We start from the raw sequence: 21,905 nt of genomic DNA on the forward strand, positions 1-21,905 counted from the left end.
TGTAGAAAGCATTGCTGAAATAGAAATGTGGCAGGATGTTTCTGTTGCCTGCAGAAATTACATTCCTAACAGGTTAATTGCAAAGTCAGGCGGAGATTCTGACCTTTAAGAAGTCTGTGCTGTGCAAGTAGGCCAGTGAGTCCATGATGTTTAAAAAAAAAAAAAAAAAAAAGTAATAAGGGGAGTGTGGGACTATGCTGCATGCATATATCTCGTGGGATCCACTGCTAAAGAAGTAAAAAGTGTACTATTTTACAAAAGAAAATTGGTTTTGTTTTTACTACACAGTTCACCATTTATTTCGCCTGCCAACTCCAACTTGGAAGATGACCTCTTGATGTAACTTCTTCCATTGTCAATAAAATGCCACAGTCAAGAAGATGGAGTATAGTCCTTTATTCCTGATGCAAGCTCCAAGGTTTACATACAGTAAGCTATTGGTAGCATTTGAAGGTTGGCTGTAGGCAGTGTGCCACTACACAGTTGGAGGGAACACAGTTGGAGGAGAAGCAACTTCATGTTTTGTATTTTTGCACTTCCATAGGAGGCAGTGAATCTGAGCGAAGGTAAGTTCTTCCTTCCTGACAGACCATTCGCATTTCAAAAAGTGGTATTTTTGAAATGCTCTTGTCTTCAGCAGACTGAAACATATTTGAGGTTTGCCTCTGCCAGTAAAACCTAATTTTCATTTGAATTAAGACAAGTGTATCTGCTATACAGACTGTGACTAACGTTCAGCAGTTGTGTGTGACATGTATAATGTTGTCACTGCTGAGATGGATGGTCACTGTTAGTCTAGTCCCTTCCCTTGTGCATCAGCAGCAGGCAAAAACAGCAGCCAGCAGGCCATGGGAATACAAAATTGTTTACAGAAAACAGAATTAAAAGAAGAACTCAATGTTAAAAAACTAATGAAACAGATTTTAATTCTTGCTCCTCAGTTTCTCCGAAACTGTGGGAGTTCGTTTTTGGTTGGGCCTTTCAAATGTTAGGAAGCTGTTACTCTTTCTGCAGGAGACTCAATTTCCAAGCAACAGTAATGATTCTAAGAATTTCAGTTTAAAATTAAGATGTGTAAATTCTAAATTTAAAACTTAATATAGGCAGCAAGTCACATGAATTTACTATTTTGCAAAAGCTGCCAGCTCTGCATAGCAAAGCACACTGCATCATAGAATCATGGAATGATTTGGGTAGGAAGGAACCTTTGAGATCATCTAGTTCCATCTCTGCTATGGGCAGGGACACCTCCCTCTATACCAGGTTGCTCACAGCCCCATCCAGCCTGGCCTTAAATGCTTTCAGGCAGGGGCATCCACAGCCTCAGTGGGCAACCTGCCCAGTGTTCCTTCACCACCCTCAAAGTAAAGAATTTCTCCCTGATATCTTCTTGGATTTTCTTGTTATATGTCTAAAATAATTCCCCAAGTGTAACAAGTTTCATTCTGCTCTAAAATTTACATATTTGACTAAATATCTTGATTTGCTTTCCATTAGATTAGGAAAAAAAAAAAGTTAATAAGGAATCAATGGCTGAGGCTCCTCAAAAAGACATTCACCACAGAAACATTAAAGATCTGAATGAGATATGTAAATAGTCCCCATCAAAATAAGCTGGCCACAATTAGGATTGAATGTATTTTTAGTTGGCTCCTTTCATGTCCTTCACCAGAGTTGATACAAGCTGTTCCCACAATATAACTCTTTGTGGCTTATCTGCTCTTTTCTCTTTCAAGAGCAAGTACAATTAGCTTCCTCAGAGGCCAGCTGTGCGAGGGTGAAGCATGGCCCTGTTTGTTTATGGGCTTTAGCTAGCACAACTCTTTCCTTGTCAGATTGGCTTCAGCACTATTTTCATAAAGTGTGCTTGTCTGGACTCTGTTCATTACCATTTTCAACGACTTCCTTGCATCTATGGTGGTATTTCTTGCGTCAGAACACCTTATTGAAGTGCTCAGCCAGGCCGGTCAACTAAAATGAACATACTGAAAACAAGAAGCAGATGAACATTTCCTCCTGCTTCTACCCTGCCTTCTAGATAGTGTCTAACTCTCATACCATTTTTCACACATTTAAACTAAAATTGACGAAAATCTGCAATGAATAAAACTTTGCAGTAGTATTGTTCCCGGAGTTGTAGTTTATACAATGGTTTTATACCATGTGGTTTATACAGTGTTTTATTTCTTAGATTTAGAAGTATCTTTTTCTCTTCCTTTGGGACTGAAACTCAATCTGCCTTTTTTCTGTCTGCCAGTGATATGTCAGTAGCGAACAAAAACTGGCAAGGAATGCACATAACTGAGGGAAACGGTCTCTGTAAAATCAGGCCATGCATCTTAAGAATACATACTAAGAGTACAAAACATAGTCTTGGAAGTTGGTATGGATACATCCTAGAATGGCAAACTGATTCTGATGTTAAAGTGCAACAGCCTCAACAAGCTGTACATGGGAGCAGCAGCAGCCCAGAATGATGTCTTTGGAGAAAGTAGGTTATTCTTGCTGTAACAGAGTTTTTCTTTCGCTTTGAAGGCTCCTTGATCCCGTGGCTGTAAACTTACATGCAAAATCAGGGAGATTAATTCAACCTTCGCTCCAAAGCACACACCAATTTTAAATTTAGATTAAAAAATAAAATGCTGGTGCTGCTGAAAACTGCGGAAGGCAGACCTAGTTACTTAAAAAGTGTCTTAAGCTGTAAGGTCTGTGCTCGTTGAGAAGGAAGTGGAAGGAGAGGTGTGTGAAAGGAGAACATCGAGTCATAAACCCTGGTGAACGCAGCTTCTAGGCCATGTATTTATATTTCAGCATGTTCTCCCTCGCTGCCCTCCAGCTCTAAGCTTTTCTCTGAAAACAGGAGAAGTCATTCTGATGCCCTTATTTGCATGAGTTCAGAACAGAAATGGCAGCAGAAGTGGCAGAGATGCCCTCAACTACTATTTTGGACCTCCATAGGGATCAGAAGTCGGAGAAAAACTCACTGAGAGACTGGGGATAGAAGTACTCTTATTTCTGTGTTGGTTTGCTTCTGACAGCGAAGTCTGCAGACGGAACAACTCCTGTCAGAATTCCCAGCATTTGTTTCACTGGATGTTTGTGGTTATGCCAAGAACTTATTCCAGCAGGAGTGTGGAGTGGGATGCCCTTTTTCCCACTGCAGAATGGATAAACTTATGTCTGACTTTATAGCTAATTCAGCATCACGTGCTTCATCAGGTTACGTGTGATGGTCTGATCTGCTTAAAGAGAGGTGGCTCGGGGTAGAGGCTGTGAGGAAAAAGTCTCTCCTGTAATCTCTTCAATGTCTAACGCGATTAGGAGCCTGACCCTTCTCACACCAGCTTTAAGTATCAAAATCTCATTAAAATCTCACTACTAACCATATTTCCACAATCAGATCCTGGGTTCTACAACGTGCCCATTGGTGTTTTTAGGGAAACTCAATAATGTCTTTAAATGGAGCAGAAAGTGGCAGATTTTCTAAGAAGCAGTGAAGGCAACTTAGAAGAACAACATTTTAAAAAGCGAATATTCCCACTGATAAAAGTTGAGAGGAAGAAGTCTATGTACTTTAGAAAAGCTGCTCTCCTCTTGATTTTGACATTTCTTTTACTTTAAAGTGTGCCTCACAAAACTGTCCATGAAATGGATCTCACCATTGTAACTAAAGAATTGGTTAGCTTTGATCTCGGCAGTTCTATATACCGGCGTCATGGAAAAAGCTTGTGGCTCATACAGACACTCCAAACTCGCTGCACTGGGTTACCTCACCCGTGACACGTGTGAATTTCTGCGAGATGCTGGAGCTCACAGGGGCCTTGGGAATGAACCCGTCTTTTTGTTCGCACCTGCAACGACGCAACTCAACGGCGGCGCTCGCGGCCCGGCGCTGCAGTTCCCGCCTTTCGCCACGTGGCGGCGCTGAGGCTGGAAAACCCGCTGCTGGCTCGCGCTCACGGCGCAGCGCTGCGGCGGCTTGGCGGAGCCGCTGCTTTCCCGCCTTTTTATCGGGGAGCAGAAGGGCGGTGCTGAGGGAGGCATCCCCACACGATGCTGTGAGCTAGCAGCAGTGAAAGCAGTTACAACTCTCACAAAATACATGTTTGTGATATATTTAGTAGTAATCAGAGCTGGCTGGGGGATAGTATGTCCTGTACTGTGAGCTAGCAGTAACTCTGATTCGGGAAGAATACACTACTGACAGCCTGTATGGTTAACAAAGCTAAGTGAGGATAAAACTGCTGATGTGAGGGAGTTTAAGGTATTCAATCAAAGCACAAAAGAAAAAAAAAAAAGGGAGGAGACAAACTCAACTCTTCCTGCTCCCAGAACGTCCCATCTTTTAGCCCAGCTGCTGAGGTACGGAGGCTGCACAGTGAGCTGCAGTCACAGTGTGGCTGGGAGGGAGCGTGCTGCACCAGCTGGGAATGATTTCAGTTGCACTGCATGCCTACCCTGATTGGAATTAAATAATGGTTGTGCAAGGTGGGGAGGGAGGGAGGAGGTTTTTTTTTTCCCCCCCAATCAGGGGAAAGAAGATTTCACGTTAACTGCAAGTTTGCAGTGAACTTGGATTTACAAACTGCTGTCTTCTGTTTATTGAGCATGCTCCTGGCTGCCCTGAGCAATGGAGATTTAAGTCAGGTGTTCCTAAATTGGCCAGGCTTTTGACAGAGCAGGAGGCAGCACTAAACAAACTTTACTGTTATCTGAGCGCTCACAGGAAGGTGTGGGTTAAGGGGTGACCATTCAAAGTTTCCCAATTCTTCCCCAAACTGGTTTGGGTGAAATTCTGGAGTCTTCAGAGAGAGAGATCTCGTGGCTCCTGCCAGCAATGAAACCAAGGTAGACCATGCAGTAATGACTACATAAACAGAACAGACCCTAACAGGCACGTGAGATGTTAGGCACCACAGATGTCATTCTGGAGACTTAGCCCTGTAGGTGATGAAGCATCTTTAATGATGTCCATGGGGAGATCAATTAAATTCAATTCTGTTGTCATGGAGGATTCCTGCCTCTGTTGTTTCATAACCCGTCATTTTATGTGTAGCAAAGTTTGTCTCCAGCTGTAAATGATAAATAGTTACAGCTCATTTGGCAGTCTCATTGTGATATTGAAAGATTTTTTCAGCTTTGGGAGGGAAGAATGTATGAAGAAGTTATGAAAAGTATGAGTAATTTTTATAAGGCTAATAGTGCTCTGTGGCAAATAGAAGAAGCAAATGTGAGGGAAAAAAAAAGGAGTAATGCATTATGATAAACAGCAAAAAGTTAAAGAATGTCATGCAAAAAAGAACCTATTCTCAGACTATACTTGCTTCATCCTCTTCCTGAAATATCAAAATATTTTCCAGAGTACCACAATGACTTCTGTTGGGGCTTAGCCCACCTGTGATGTTCAGTTAATAGTACTATTATCTATCTGGGGTAATAATGCTGTTATACTAACTTCAATGCTAATGTGATTACTGAAGAAGAAAGTAAGATAAATCACAGAATCACAAGGTTGGAAAAGACCTTCAAGATCATCCAGTCCAACCATCCACCTATCACCAATAGTACTCACTAAACCGTGTCCCTTAACACAAAATCCAAACGTTCCTTGAACACCTCCAGGGTCAGTGACTCCACCACCTCCCTGGGCAGCCCATTCTACTGCCTGACCACTCTTTCAGAGAAGTAGTATTTCCTAATGTCCAGCCTAAATCTCCCCTGGTGCAGCTTGAAGCCATTCCCTCTAGTTCTACTGCTAGTTACAGGAGAGAAGAGGCCCACTCACAGCTCAATACAACCTCCCTTCCTGGGTCTTCTATAGGTAAGCAGTCTCTTTTATTTCTGTACTCACAGTTGTTGTGTTTGAACCAGTCCTTGCCTTCTGCAGCCTAGGACCTTGTTGTTCTGCTGTCATTGCTGTGCTTTTCCCCTCTGTTACACTGCTGTTAAGAGCTTTTTACCATAAAGAATAGCAGAGGGTTCTAGGAGCAGTACTGGTAGGTCAAAATCCAGGGCAATCAGTGAAGTCTAAAGAACATCATGAAATGAAGCTTTGCATCCAGTGCGTGTGTATGTTTTCACTAATAACCTGTGCTTTTCTGTATTTTTATTACTAGCAAAATACCTTGTTTCTCATCTTTGTAGAAGTCTCCATGTTTCGCATGAAAGGCTTCTGAGCTCAAGCACTGAAATGACCAGAGATGCAATTTCTGAAACTTCAGATGAGTGGCTGTTATTTAGCAAGGGAATGATTCCAGGTCTTAAAACAGTAGATGTTTAAAATAAGTGATTTACACATTTAAATTAGGGCATCGTATTGGCCTGGCTAAGAGCAAATAAACTACGACCAGTAATAAGATTGAACTAATGTAATCTCTTTTGTGAATGTGGAAAAACAGATGTATTTCTTTAAAACTTGAGTTCTACCTTGTAAATACCTAAGTTTTTTTTTGTTGTTTGTTTGTTTTTTTTTTTTTGTTTTTGTTTTTTGTTTTAACCTATTGAGGTTTAAAGTCTAGTTCAAGAACTCTTCTGAAGCCTTCTGATTTCAAGCCTAGATTTGTTCTTGGCTTATTGCTGCTTGATCTCATAACAAAATTGCCCTTTATCTTTAATAACTCTTCACCCTCACTAGTATTTCTGTTCTGGTTAGTATTTATAGGTGACAAGAGTTCCACTGTTTAGCTTCAAAGCAACTGCTTTTTTGCTAGGCTGGCAATGACTGGGCCTGTAGAGGAGAGTTTATGGTCTGTATCAGATTAAGAAGAAGAAAATGAACAGTAAAAGTGTTAATACTGACTTGACTGAGATCCTAGCAATGACTTATGAGATGTATCTGGCTCTTGGGAGTGCTGCCTGACCTAAAGCTTCAGCTGGAAAAGCAATAAGGACTCTGCAGGACGAGTAAGGAGGGCACTCCCAGACAACCACTGAGGGTCGTGTGAGACCCCCATACAACCCTGCTCAAGCCCAGATGGCTGGGGAAAGTAGCTAAAAGGGGATGGGGTACCACGCTTGCTTAACCCAATGCATATATGGGTAGTAGATGTTTCTTCTCTATTAACAAGGTGGAGTAATGTAGTGCAGTGTGTAGGAAAAAAAAAAAACAAACCAAAAAAATAACACGAAACAAACTGAATGAGCAGGAGGCTGTGTTTGATTTGTAGAAATATTGCACCTGGCACTCTGCACTGAAAGTAAATCAGGTTTCCTCTCTAAACATACCTGTTTTCACAAGTGCAGGGTCCTTCTGTTTTTTGGTAACAATGTTACCAAAACATCAAACAGTTGCTTTTCCAATGATGAGCAAACTGCACAGTCCTGTTTTTTTGTCTCTTATACACGTGATTAAAAGAAGAGTAACTGCTGTGACAAACTATTCAGCTGGAAGTCTAGACAAAAAGCAGGAGGCATCTAATTCAGAGGCATATTCAATCTTTTATCATGCTGCATAGCCTATAAGAAAAGGGGGAACTATGGCACGTATCTGCCATAACTCATGCTCCTATCATGCTTCAGAGAGTATGGGGATTTATTTTTTATTCTATTACTGATACACAGTTACAAGTAAGAATGTAAATTCTGAGGGACTCCAGAACAGCTTAATTACACTTGGTGTATTAAACTTTCCAGCAACCAGAAAGCTTCAAAATGTGAAGATTTGTAACACGGTAAGCCACATCTCCTTGAATGGGGTTGCATGACTACAGCGGACCAAGATGAGTTTCTGGTCCTTACTCTTTAGACCTGGCATTTTGTATTAAGACAGGCAAAAGCAAGGCAGATCAGGTTATCAGAGTAGAAGCCTCTCTTGGTGAGCTCAGCAAGCTGAGCTTTATTTTGTTTAACTGAGTTTGGGTGTAGCTTGCTTGAGTGAGTGGTACTTCATTGCAACGCTGTTAAAAGGATAATCCATGAGCAGATGTTAAGCAGTGGTCTCTGAGTCCCGTGCTGTGTGCTGTTCTCATAGCTTGTATGTAGGCATGGCTCTGGTGGCTGCAGGTGTTTCTAGCAGGTTTGCCTACAGAGCAACCGTACTAGACGGCTAGAATGTGTGAGAATCAATATAGCCTTAATTTCTCATGCACGGTGCTTGTTCTTTGAGGCCAAGTCTTATGATATTATGGCATGAAGCATACTTTGACAGCAAGTGTAAAGGTCACAATCCCAACTGCTTGCAAAGACATAATAGGTAACTTCCCAATTTTCTGCATATTGGAGTGTTTTACTGACTTGATTATGACTCACAACTAGTAAATTTTTTTTTTTTTTTTGAATAATGATATTAATAGTGTTTTCTAGCATGAAACCATTCCAGAAGTCTGATTAGTAGGGGGAAAACAGTATTTCCGTTTGTTGAAACTGGTGAAGAAGCTTATCAAATAAGGCAATTGGACTGCTGGTTCTGGTAACTTGCCATATGAAGCAGCAATTCATCACCTTGCTCTCAACCCTAGATGTTACAGAGTGGTTACTGTTACAGCTGAAACCCAAGGCATTGTAGGCATTGAAGAGAATGGAGAAGTGATCCCTCAGCTCAATTTTCCTGCAGGCTTATTAGTGGCATCTGGTACAGGTTTGCTTTCAGTCTCTTTAATTCCAGATATTTGAATGGATGGCAGTCATTGACCTCAAGTCACCTGTGCTCTGGTTAGGTAAGCATGCTTAAGAAGCACTGGCTACTAGGACCTGAGTTTTGCATTCAACATCCTCCTCTGCCATCCACTGTCTTCCTGCTCTTTGTGGCTGGTGAGAAGGCAGGCCCAGATGTTGGCTATGTAAAGATCTATTAGAATACTCAAAAATTAAGAACTTAACTATAAGCAATGTCCAAAGATGTAGTCTCGAGCGCTCTGTTTTGTTTTAGAGGCTGTGGCAGATCTGTGTTTCTGGATGGTGACTTGTCTATCAAGTCTGAGATTACAGTGAACATTTACCTTTCCATCTCATCACCTCTTACCTCAGACTGGCTGCATGGGCTGACATCCCATTGTGACAGTGCTCCAGGAATCAAGAGCTTTAGCGAGTCACACTTGGAGTTAGGGGGGCTGTGCTGGCCAGCCCTTCCTGTGATTTATGGTTGTGCGAGAGTAGTGGGGAGAGGGGGAAGGCATATTCTTGAGGACCATTTTTATTTAAAATTAACTATGGTAACCACTTACAAGAAATTCTGTCTAATTATGGCCCCTCAAACTACTTAATTCTCGCTGTCTCCTTCTCATAATGCAGTCCCAAGAGGGCTGCCCTGGAGAGACAAAAAAAGTGTTCAGTGTGATTTAAATACAGTAGATAAATTTCAGCTACAGGTCACGGTGTGTTTTTCCCTTTGTCCTCAAAGGAGGAAGAAAAATGAGTCAGTGTGACTGGAATGCCACGTGGGCATCCCATCTTTTTCTTGCTTTAGTAGGTAAAACTTCAGATGCTCTGGGTGCCATCTGGTGAGGCTGCTGACACAGTGCTTCTGTGTCTGAGTGCTTTCTGTAAGTGCTGAGGAAAAGCCAGTGGGCCTGCTAGTGGGGTGGCCAAGTCCATGGAAAGGCCTGAGGTGAGAGTTTGAGCTCTGAAGCAATATGTAAGATGCAGATATCTAAAAATAAAGCCTCAGATATTTGGGGATGCACAAAAGTGGAGCTGGCTTGTTTCTGAAACCCAGTCTCTGAAATGTATACCATGGGAAGGATCTACTAATGTATTTGGTTATAAACCAGCCCTGGCATAATCACTCAGCAAATTTAGCTGGAGAATTCTGTGCCTGTATTAAACTTCACTTGTATTTCTATGACTACTTCACAAATTTTGTGTTGCAAGGAGCCAAGAGACTTAGTTTTGATAGAAACAAAACAGCTTTTTTTCTAAACCCACTTCTACCTGTTGAAAAAGCCCTTTGTTTCTTTCTAATTATCAAATAACAGATGGCTTATGTTAGCTTTAAGAGACGAGGAATTGGGATTGGGTACTGGGATAACAAACTGGTCAGTTATGCTTGGATTTCAACTGCTGTTGTTTACCAATGGCTCTGGCCCAATATTGCAGGACTGTTTGTGCAGTCCTCATTCTTTTGAAGTTTCTCCAGAAGGCAGGAACCAAGATGCTTCTCTTCTGGATTGTGAAATCTGAAGTAGGAATTTATCCTATTGTTGCTTTTGGAGAATGAGAGAGAGGAAAAGAGCTTTGGTCTGATCTTGTTTATGGGTGCAGATGACTAAAACAGCTATCTTGGCCAAGTAAGCCTTCGGATTAAATCTCCCTCATGGTTCTGTCCCAAGTTCAGTCTCTCTGTGGATGCACACAGTGTCAAAATGGCAATAATACATTTCTTAGCTCTAGATGTATATTTATAAAAGTTCATAGAAAACAAGTATTTTCTGGTGAACTTATGTGACATTGGGGTTGAGAATGATTATAAAAGTTGTTTAATCTGAATTTTATGATAGTGTTCTACTCCACAAATCAGCATATTGATTGACAGATGTCATGGTAATGTTATATTTCTCTTTAGTAATCTTTTCTCAAAACACAGCGTAAGTGTAGTTATGGGAGTCCTTTGTAGCTAATTACTCCCTTTGCTTGGAGATGTCTATGCTTAAGAAATGACCTAATCTGCTGCTCTTTCCTTGCATGTTTGGAATTAAAAGGAAGTAGAATCTTTATCCTGTTTGGATTTATATAATCCTCAGTACTTCTTTCTAAGCGTAGTAGCCTTTGTAGTTTTGTGCAGTGCCTAATGCACCTTCTGGCAATGCTGTATATTTACTGAAGCACTTTCTAAAACATTTAATGTGCATGTAATTAATGTGTATGTATATTTGCCTTCACTGCCAATAGATTGGCATCTGAGCTACTCTTTTTGCTGGTGGTACTGGTGCAAGGAAAAATATCCTTCTCTGCAAATATCATATGGGTTTGATGGATAGACTGCTCAATGGATGAGGATCTGGTTGCAAGATTGTACTCAGCGTTGGTCAATAGCTCAATGTCTAGATAGAGATCAGTGAGTGGTGCTCCTCAGGGGTCAGTACTGGGACCTGTGCTCTTTAATGTCTTCAACAGTGGGATTGAGTGCACCCTCAGCAGTTTGCAGATGACACCAAGCTGTGTGGTGTGATCAACACACCCAAGGGATGCCACCCATGCAGACCTAGACAGGCTGGAGCAGTAGGCCCAGGTGAACATCATGAGGTTCAATAAATTCAAGTGCAATGTCTTGCACCTCAGTTACAGCAACCTCTGCTATCAGTATAAGCTGGGGGTTGTGAGCATAAAGCACAACTGTGCTGAAAAGGACCTGGGGGTAGTGATGGTAAGTTGAACATGAGCCAGCGATGCGTTCTTGCAGCTCAGAAAGCCCTACAAGGGCAGGCTGAGAGTGCTGGGGCTGTTCAGCCTGGAGAACAGAAGGCTCTGGAGAGATTTGATAGTGTCCTTTCAATATCTAAAAGGGAGCTGTAAGAAAGAAGGGGACAAACTATTTAGCAGGATCTGCTGGCATAGGACAAGGCAAAATGGTTTCAAACTAGAGAAGGGAGATCTACACTGGGTGTAAGGAAGAACTTTTTTACAATAGGATAGGTGAGGCACTGGAGCCGGCTGCCCAGAGGTTGGGTGGGTGTCCTTTCCCTGGAGACATTCAATGTAAGGCTGGACAGGGCTATGAGCACCTGATTGAGCTGTAGATGTTCCTGTTCATTGCAGGAGAGTTGAACTAGATGACCTTGAAAGGTTCTTTCCAACTCAAATATTTAATGATAAGCATGCTGTCAACTATTCAGCCTTGCTCATGGAGGTTTTTTCCTGCTTTTCGTAAGTTCTAACTGGTAGCAAATGTAATAGTCTTTAGTAAATTAATATGAGTTTCTGGTGTGCTGACTCCTGAACTTTTCTAAGTCCATCTGTTTGGAGATGGAACAAGAAAACTCAAAAGGATAGGATACTGTGGCTATATAGCTCTCCTAGCAGGCTGGTATCACTTTCCCCCATGCTCTTGAAATCGTGTAAAAAGACTATGAATTAACATTGTATAGAATGATGGTCAAAAGTTAAGGTGGCAGAGTTGTGTGTATTTTTATTTAGTTATGATTCCTTGTGAGTGTTGTACTTTAAACTGTTTTTTTTTTTTTATAGAAGATATTGTGCCCTAAAAATGCAACTTCTAAACAGCTTTTAAAATGTTTCTTTTAGCTTTATTGCTGAGACCATGGTGAAATTACCCCAAGATAAAACTTCAGACTCTTCAAACCAATGACCTGACAGAAATGGGACTTCCTGAAATGAAGTCATCAAGGTAAGTGAAAAATATATTTGTGGAAAAATATCTAAAACTAAGACTGAGGAAAGCAGGTGTTAATGATGGCATGCATTTAATGTATTCTTTGTTGAAATGTTTGCTGCTTGCAGTTATGAGCCCTGCTGGAGTAATCTGTTTTATTTTACTAAAGTAAAAACGCTACGTTGTTGGCTATGCTACTTATTACAAAATGGTGGTGTCTCTGAGGTGTTCTGGCTATTAGCATGTTCTGTTATACTGTAGTGGCTGGCTCTTGGTGAAGTCTTCTACTAATATGTTTAACTTTGGTTTGGAGAATTTAATTTATTACTCTGAGAAAATTATATAGGGAATTTGTGCTGTTGATAGTCTCAGCTCTAATTTTTTTTGACTGTTTAAGTGGTGTTTTCAGTCTGGAAACAAGTCTAAAAACTTGTAGGACATGCTGCCAATACTACCCTTTGTAGATAAACTCCTTGTAGGGGCTTTACTTAGCAAGAAAAATCTTCTAATGGTGGACAAAAGTACAAGATGCTACAAAATAATGTTCTTTCTTGCATTTAGATAGTTTAAATGTTTATCATTAAGAAAAGAGAATGTCAGAGCTGTGCCAAACACAACAGATAATTGTTTTCTGTTCCAGTGTAAGCATTCGTCCTTTGATATGAGTAGCAAGTGTACTAAGCTTGTGATAATGGGCAACTACACTCACCCATTTTGAGAGGTTGGCAGCAGACCTTTGCAATGCCTGTAGTGTGACTTGAAGATGATGTGCTGCATTTACCTAAAAGGACAGGAAGTATTCTGTTCTTGACCTTCTTTTCAAGAATGACAATGTGTTGGCCAAGCATTTTGTTGCATCCTGCCTCACATAGGGGTTAATTTATTGAAAAGTACTGATTGTTACTAGGACTTCAACTTCAAAACTTTGGCACTTCATTATGTAGTCTTCAGCTTATTCCTTCAAAAACTGTGTTTTCCCCAGTGTGTATGTAACCTTGACACCCAGTCCCCTCCTAACTAGCACCTTACCTTTACAAGCTTTGTGTATAGCTACTCCTCTGTCCTGTTTGTTTTATAATCCAAGTTTTTTTTGGCTGCTAAATATTCCAAATCTGAAGTAAGAATTGGCTTTTCATGCATCTGCCTCACAAAAGTACATGTTCTCATTTATCAAGGAAACTTAATGGCCAAATATTTTTTTCAGCCATTCAACTAGGAATTTGAAAAAAAAAAAAAAAAAAAAAGAGCGGCAAGAAGAATCTGAAAGAGATGTTTGAAAGTGATTAGGAGGTAAAACAGACTTTGGTTGCAGATGTGTGCAGTTTCACTAACTGCAAAACACAGTATCAACACATGAATGAGTAGTTGGGCTAACCAGACTAGTGAAGGAAACCTCATAACAAATACTAGCTGGGGTTTTCTGGACTTTCCCTTTTCTGCTAGAGCTGTGCAGTGTATCTTGAAGACCTATATTTAGACTTCTGTTCTTCCCCTAAATAACACTGCTGGAGAGGCTTTCTTCAGGAGAATAAACTCTAGCAATGCAAGCTGTGGCATTTCCAACCAAATGTAAATCAGGAAGATCAGCAGCTACAGACTGACTAATAAAAAAAAAAAAAAAGAAAATGCTTCTGATGTACTTCTAATATTTAAGAAAGAACTTTATCCCCAAATAGCCCAAAACTTAAATGACAATGCAGTTTTTTACCAGCTGTATCAGAAAATTTATCATCCTTCAAACATGCAGACCTTCGAAGAAAACAAATAAGCAAGTACAAGTAGACCAGAAGTATTATCCTTTTGTAGATGGGAGTGTTTTGAATTTCTGTGCAAGCTTGTGCTACACATGAATGACATAGATAAGCAGAAATAAACCAGAAATAATTGGGGCATCCTTCCCAAAGGTTAAAGGGAGACAAAGGTTTTCAAGGTGTGATTGCAAATTCTCAGCATTAGGATTTTTACTGCATACGTGAGTCTGAATTTCTGCTTTTCTAGATCTGGTACAAGGAGAAGAGAATCTGTAAAATGAGTGTCCAACTGCTGGGCTGTGGTTGCTGAGTTAGTTTTGATTTCTTTAATTCTGCTGTCTTAGAAAATGTACTTTGAAAGTTTTAATTTTTTGTTTGGATGCAGAACAAAGCACTTACTGGTTTGTAGGATTCTTGTTTTCTGGCCAAGGCTCATCAGATCTCAAAAGTTTTAAAATGTTCTGTCATTATCCTTTTAAACTGTATTTCATTCTGGTGTTCAGCTTCTCTTCTAGGCTGCATCCAGGCTTGAAGATCTGTAGCTCTGACATTATAAAAGTTGTTTTTTCTGTTTCTTCTCTTTTCCCACCACTGTCCCAACTTGAGAGATTTTAGTTCAGGAAAATGTCTGTTCTCCTGAGATTTTTGGTTGTTTAGATAAGCAGCCAGAAGTTCAAGCTGAAGTTGGATTCAGATCTTTGAAGCTCACCTTCACAAATTGTAAAGTGAACTGGCTTGCCGTATGAGTTTTTTCTTTATATTTTAATAGTCTTTAGAGAATATTGGAAGTCATCAAACCTTGTTCCCTGCTGTATTATATACTACTTATCAGTTTTGCTAGACTCATGCATTTTCTGCCTCAGAGGGGAAAAAAAAATATACTAAAAATGCTGTAATACTGAATAGAATCCTGAAGATTCTTTCTATTCAAAAACTGCTCTTTTTAAAAGAAAAATACATATATACATAGAGAGACACAAATCAACCCCCCTCTCTACTTCATTCTCACCTTTGGTGGTAATCAATAGTCTCTCTCTCAAACTTCACACTCTTCAAGTAAGGCAATAGTGAGTTGATTTTAATGAAATAAAAAGCCCCAGAGAGAATGGAATGTATCCATACTGTAGAACCATTAAGTTCCTGAACGAACTTCTTTTGAGGAAAGCATCTTCAAGTGTTAGACTGGACACAGTTCCACTTGGTGTCCCCACATTGCACTCTGGTTGGGACAGGCTAGTAGGCCTTGAACCATCAGTGTGCCTTCTACTTAGCTAATTTTTGTGATGGTATCTTTAATATTAAATTACTGATGTTTTCAATGGTATCAATTTAAAAAAACAACATATACAGAAGTCACTCTTCTAATAGTTGAGCTCAGAATCAACCTTCATTTGGAGGAACAAGTCCTTATGAGCTCATTTCAAACAAAGTTATGTGGTATCAAAAATGAGCTGTGTTAACACAACTTTAAGTAGTTAGTCTGTGCTTCTTTAAAGATATTTGCAGAGTGACTAGATTAATCAGAAGCATCTTTTGTCAGTTTGAACTGATCTTTTACCATAGATTCCTGTTGATGTGGTAACTTGAATAGTTTAGTAAACCAGCTTACAAAATGCTACCAAGCTGTGTGTTCCCATCCTTCTATTTCACCACTGCCTTAATTTTCCTTTGAGGATAGTTTTCTGGGAAAACCCTTGAAGCTATATTACTAATGTGATCAGAGTTGAATAAAAATTTTTGGAGGGTTGCAGTCTGTGGAAGATGCATGAGACGATGACCTGCAAGCCTGCTTTACAGAAATAGCAAACCCTGGAATGTGGCCTAGATTCCACACTGCATGCTGGAGGAGACACTTAGTGGTGTTTTTTCATTTGTTCTAAGGTACTGAGTAGGATTATCCTTATTTTGGCTGCAGTGATAGCAAGAGGGCTAAGCTACAAGCTGCAGAGTTGGCTTAGCTCTGTGTGGAACTTTGTGCAGTAAGGTGTGGAAGTTTGGTTTGGAGTTAACTGTTCATCTGAAATGCAGTATGCTCTGGGATACTGCTTTAGAAACTGGTAGGCTATAGAGAGTAGTGTGAAGAAACAAATCCTGTAACAGCTTGTGTGAGGTTTCTTGTGGTTGTTGCCATTCCTCAGACTGCTGAAGTATCTTGAATCGGTTTGCTTTAAACTGAAATGAATGCATTTCTTACTTCCTTTGCTCCTTCATACGTGGTATCAATTATTTCAATTGGCAGCAATAGATTATCTAATATTGCTCATGATCTGACTAAGGGTTTGGTAGTTCTTTAAACATCACTCAAACTTTAACTATTTTTAAGGTTTAAAATATTTATTTCAAGTTCATGCTTGGACTTAGTGAAATGACATTAGAAAAGCAATAAATTGGGCAGTTACTTTCAGCAGGGATGTATTTTACTACAAAAACAATGCAAATATTTGTCTTATGTTGTTGATGATTACTGGCTGAACACTGGAGTGTAGCAGCTATGGAAAATTCCAGGTAAAAGTGTAAAATGATGAGTGAAAAATATCAAGGGTAATATTTCTTAAATGTGATTTCATTGACACATATCTAAAAATGTCTCCCTAGATTATCTGGGAGTTGTGAGGTTGAGTCATTTTAGCCCTTTTCTTTTTCACATTTACTCCATTTTCCTCATACTTCCTGAATCTATTTTTCTCATTTTCTTTTACTCTGCTGGTTTGTTCTTTCTTGGCTTTATTTTTAATTAGTTAAACATAAGTGGCCTTTGACATAGGAAAGATTATGAAAACAGTGGGATGTTGGTTACTGCTTTGAAAGAGTAAGGCAAATATTTTTGTGTGTTCTCCTTTGTCTGTTACCTCTCTCCTGGGGCTCAGTTGTCAGTAAGTGAAGTAAAACAGCCACTTGAGTGGGGGAAAAGGGAATTTATTTAGAATATTTCTTAGTTTTCTGTGTATTATGGCTAGAGGCCTAATAAATCTTGGTTCCATTGTGCTGTGCAGAGCTACAAATGTGTGAAATGTGTAACAAGAGCCTCTGAACATCATGGTGTGAAGTGTTATAACAGAGCAGACCAGGCAGGGAGGCAAAGTACTTAATTTTATGCACGCATAGCAACAATCAAAGATTTGGAATTGGCATCCAATTGTGTTTAACGCAACTTGAAGATTTGCTCTCTTATAATGGAGTCTAAATGGACATTAGTCTTCTGGAAATCTTGCCTATGTAGACATTTTGGGATTGTGGGAAGAGTTAATGCAGTTAGCTGTTATTGAGGGGACCACACATCTGTGATAAGGGCATTTCTGAACTCCTGCAATACATGTTACTGAGTTTCTTTTGTGACTCATGGGCTGATGAACCCTCCTGGGAAAACTTTGAAGACATGTTTTTGTTTATTTTTTCTAGCTAAATTCCTTTGCATATGAAAGTAGGTTTTGTTTGTTTTTGTTTCTGGATAAGCAAATATCTTTAATTTTGGCTAATATACGGGTAGCTTGATCAGTCGTCTTGAAGCCAGTGGACGTCCATTACATGCAAGACATGCAAGGGAAGCAGCTTATGCAGAGCACTTCTCAGCCATGGAGCCTGTATTAACTTATGTAATATTTCCCAAATCAATATTGCACTGTTTATCTCTTTGAAATTAACTAAGGAAAACAGAGGTTTTTTTTTGTTTGTTTTTTGAATGAATCCATTTAGGAATACTCCTGCCCTACTGTGGTGGTGTTGGTGAGGCTGGCAGGCAGTAGCCATGCTTGATTGTCATTCTGCACTGTAAAAATGTTGTTTTCTAGACAGAGGGAGGGCAAGAGATAACACAGAAAAGGTACATGATAGGTTTTGCCTCAATTCTGCCTGCTGCCATGGAAGGGGAAATCAAAGAAAATACTCTAGGTTTGGATATATGTGCTGGAGTTAAATTGGACATAATGCTGCCTTGCAAGAAATGATGAAAATTAAAATAAAATTCCACAAATATAAAGTTTAAAAAAATGAACAGTACCACTGAAATGATAAAGGGCTTCTCTATAGTGTTGCAAGTATAAAATAGTTGACCTTTAAAATGTCAATAGTTTCAGCATTTACCATAGAGTTCTGACATTTTAATAGTAACCATTGGAGCTTTTGTTTGTTTTAAAATGCTTAAATTCTTCTAGCAAATTATTGGCAGTCTGGTCATCTTTGAAAGGTGGTAGCTTCTTCTGGGACTATAGCTATCAGGGAAACAGAACCCATAATTTTGATGATGGAAGTCATCAAAATAGGGTCAGCCATATAAAAATAAGCACATTTCCTACTGCTCATGGGTTTCTGCTTGTGGCAGGAAAAGGAATTAAGGTATAATACTCATTTCCTTGAAATTTGTATTAAAATCTTTTTAAGAACCCAAAGTAGTAGGCAGGGCCTTGGGGGACCTTGTTCCTCTCTGGATTTGGATGGGTAGGGGTAGAAAATCCAGTCCCTCTGTGCCTTCCCTTCTCTGAGAGACTTTGTCTTAAACTGTTTTGGGGTATGACTGCTGTGGTTTCCCTATAGATGTAAGTATAGATGTAGTTCTCTATGCTTGATTATTCGGTGTTTTATGACCACTAAGGAAGGGCTTATATTGAAAGTTTTTTTTCTATTATTTGAATGTTGACCATAAATGACATTTAGCAAACTCTTGCTAGAAAAAAGCAGCACAGCAAAACAAATATTTCATCCAGTACCATTCTTATTTCCTGCACATGTACTTATCTATGCTTCTAATCCAGTTTCTGCAGTGTATTCTGTCTCATAGGCACCTGAGTGTCCACTTAAGTACAAAGTAAAATGTCTGGAGTTAGAATCCATCAGTTCTTATCTACTCTGTATCATATGCACAGCAAAAGGAAACAAAATCCCCAGTTCTATATGGACAATTGAAACACAGCTCTAGTGAATGCCTTTTGGCTGAAGAGCACTGCTCTTCAGTTGAAGCTTGCTAAAGTAAACTTACTGTGTGAGAAATGTGCTTTGTTGCAGCTTTGTTTGTAGGATAAGGAATTCCAGTGAATGTATAGTGTATTGTAGTTGTCTTATTCTTGGCTATAAGCTATTAACTATAAAAATGCTTGTGACCTATGCCTGCTGGGATGAGTCTAAAGTTCTTTAACTGCACTCAGTTGATGGATTTGTATTGGATCTTATAACATTTCAGCCTTTAGAAGGAAATCTCACATGAAATTAAAGCTGAGACTTCTCCCTTTTGAGCTGAGCTCTATCTAATAAAGGGTTTATACGAGTTATCTACAACTCTCCAATGAGATGAAGGGTTTATAATGCTGCTGGCATGTCACGTGTCCTACCAGACTAGCATCCTGGGCTCTTCAGAAGGGAGTTGGAGTGAGAATAGAAGATACGCAGCTGAGCCACCTGTCTGTGTAAAATCAGTGGAAGGGATCAGAAGCAGATCCTCTAATCAGTTCTCTAATTCCCATACGAGAGAAGGGGAGTTGAGTTTGTACTCTCCCTCCCCTTACTCAATGGTAAGCACTGTTGCCTCTGCCTCAACATTGAATATGTTCTTAAAAGTTGGTGGAGATTCTCAGTGTTCTAGAATCGTGTCGTAGTCCTTGTAGCTCTCCTAGAAAATAGAAATAACTGGCCATAGGATCTTTGAAGTGAAAGCTGTATCTTCATCTTTCAAGCATACCCAACTCGTCTCTGTTTGAAAGGAGGAAACAAAAAAATAAGGAAAAAATCCTATAGATTGCAGTCTGCAGAGATGGTAGAGAGGCCAGTGCTTGAGTGAGGGGCACTCTGCAGCATCATGAGAAGGAGTGCATTCAGGTCCATTTCTCAAAGGGGAAGAGCTGTAGCTGTGAATCTGCATTATGCTGTTTACACTACTTTACACTACTGTCCTTCTCTTTTCCAAATGGTTTGGAAGCCACCACAGCAGTGCTACACTTCAAATGTGAGTGTCTACAGTTAAAAAGGGAACAAATAAGGTAGTAGGTAGAGAAGAATAACTTACCGGGAACACACTCTTGCACACACTGATTAATTGAGCTGTGTCAGTGGCCTTGTAATGCTACTGGAGACGTGGAGACGCTGTGGTGCCTGCAGGTTTTCCCAGCTGCTTTAGTCTGTGTGTGTCATGGAAAGATTAATGCTGTGACATAAGGCTATAAAGTGACCTTGTGTGTCTCTGTGATGACTTCTGGAACTGGTAGCTAAGGTTGCTCTCTAGCTTTACTGTTTTGTTTTTAATGTGCTATTATCTTCCTGCAGGATCCTGCAAATAGTGGCATGGTTTCTCAGTAATGCATAGGGACTGAAAAAATGTCCTTTTATGGTAATCTCTTAAATGTGATGCAAATTTCAGTAAGGAGTTAATGTTGAGAGATTATTGTTGAAGTTACGGTAGATCACTTTGTCTTTGAAGAGCAGCAAACAAAACCCTGAATTAAAGATCCTGATGATGTTAACACCTACATGATCTACTAGCAACCAAAAATACTGGTCACAAATCTTACCATGTTTTAAGCTGTCCTAGAATGACTTTTCCTAGCAGAACTATTTCAGTCTGTGGTTTAACACATGACCATAAAATATCTCTTCCATTTTTTTTTTTTTAATTGAGATGAGACTATGGCTGCTACATGTTATACAGCAGATTCTGTTCATGCAAGCTGATAAAACTGAAGCAAGTTCAAAATGATGGGACTGAATTTTGGGAAAACCTTCTAATTTCAGGGCACTTCTATCTCATTTAATCCCATATTTTTTGCACTGTTCATTCTTCTGACTAAAATGTGAACAAAATTGGCCTGAAGTAGTAAGGTCTTTGCTTTTTGTATTTTTATAGCCGTAGTTCTTTGGTGGAAATAGTACTTACTTTCGTATTAAAATCGGTACATAAGATTAAATAAGGCTTTCTTTGTTCAAAATATGCTACAAAAGGTGTGAAGGATGTGGATTGTTGTCCATCTATAAATGTCATATCTTTGCAAATCTTATGACATCACTTGATCATATTTTGTCCTGCTTTATGGATACAACTGTTAAAAATTATATATGCACGAGTGGGGTTATGGCAGCTTTTTCTGGTAGCAGTGAAATGTAATAAATTGTCTGATACATCAACTACTTCTTTACTTGAGAACTCATCTGCCTACAGAAGGATTTCAGATGCTGGGGGCAGCAGGTGGGTTTCTGTAGCAATGTCTGAACTCTGAAAAACATTCATTACTTGATGTCCTGTTACAGCTGTTTCCAACACAGTATGTTGGTGCTTGTCTGCTATTTGTCTTAACACTATTTGCCCTGGCAGTGAATAAATGTGCAGGAATGACAATATGAAGAGCAATATTATCTGAGTAGAATGCTTCAATGGGAATGAATCATCAGTAGTAGCTGTATATAGTATATTATCAAGAAAAGCCAAGCAGTTGTATTAAATTCCCTGCTCTTTATTTAGAGGGTACACAGAACCTGTGCACATAGATTTCTGTGAGGGAGTTAAATGCCACACTGAATTTATAGGGAAAGAATAAGGCACGGTAGGGTCACCCCACCTGTACCATGGGTCTGAATGTAGCATGACATTGTGGAGCTTGGAAATGTAGAGAAATGTAAGGTGAGCATTTAATATCGCATAATGTTTCTTCAATTAGGAATTTGAGTATCAGTGGAATAAATTAGCAAAGCTAAACACTGAGATTCCTGAGGACAAAAAGCAATTCTTTATTACTCAAGTGTTCTCTATTGCTTCTCAGTGTTGTTGTCTATATAAGTTTTGCAATAAGAGTCAGTCATATCAGGCTTTGTTTATTAGTGTTACTCCTAAGCTTTGGTGTTTTTGTGTGAAAGGCAAACAGTGACACGAAAAATGGCTGAGGAGTCCTGAGGTGTTAAGAAACCCTGACAAT

General features: G+C 39.6%; 1 long non-coding RNA gene across 1 annotated transcript in view; it reads left to right on the forward strand.

Moving 5' to 3' along the window:
* The first annotated feature begins 4,028 nt into the window (after window positions 1-4,028).
* LOC116243706 (uncharacterized) overlaps window positions 4,029-21,905 on the forward strand; it is a 49,566-nt gene continuing 31,689 nt past the window's right edge. The window contains exons 1-2 of the long non-coding RNA XR_016470872.1: window positions 4,029-4,362; window positions 12,178-12,280. This is a non-coding gene — a long non-coding RNA (uncharacterized LOC116243706). The remainder of the gene's footprint in view (window positions 4,363-12,177; window positions 12,281-21,905) is intronic.

This window comes from Phasianus colchicus, chromosome 13 (assembly GCF_987193195.1).
Source record: "Phasianus colchicus chromosome 13, bPhaCol1.hap1.1, whole genome shotgun sequence".
Classification (NCBI taxonomy): domain Eukaryota; kingdom Metazoa; phylum Chordata; class Aves; order Galliformes; family Phasianidae; genus Phasianus; species Phasianus colchicus.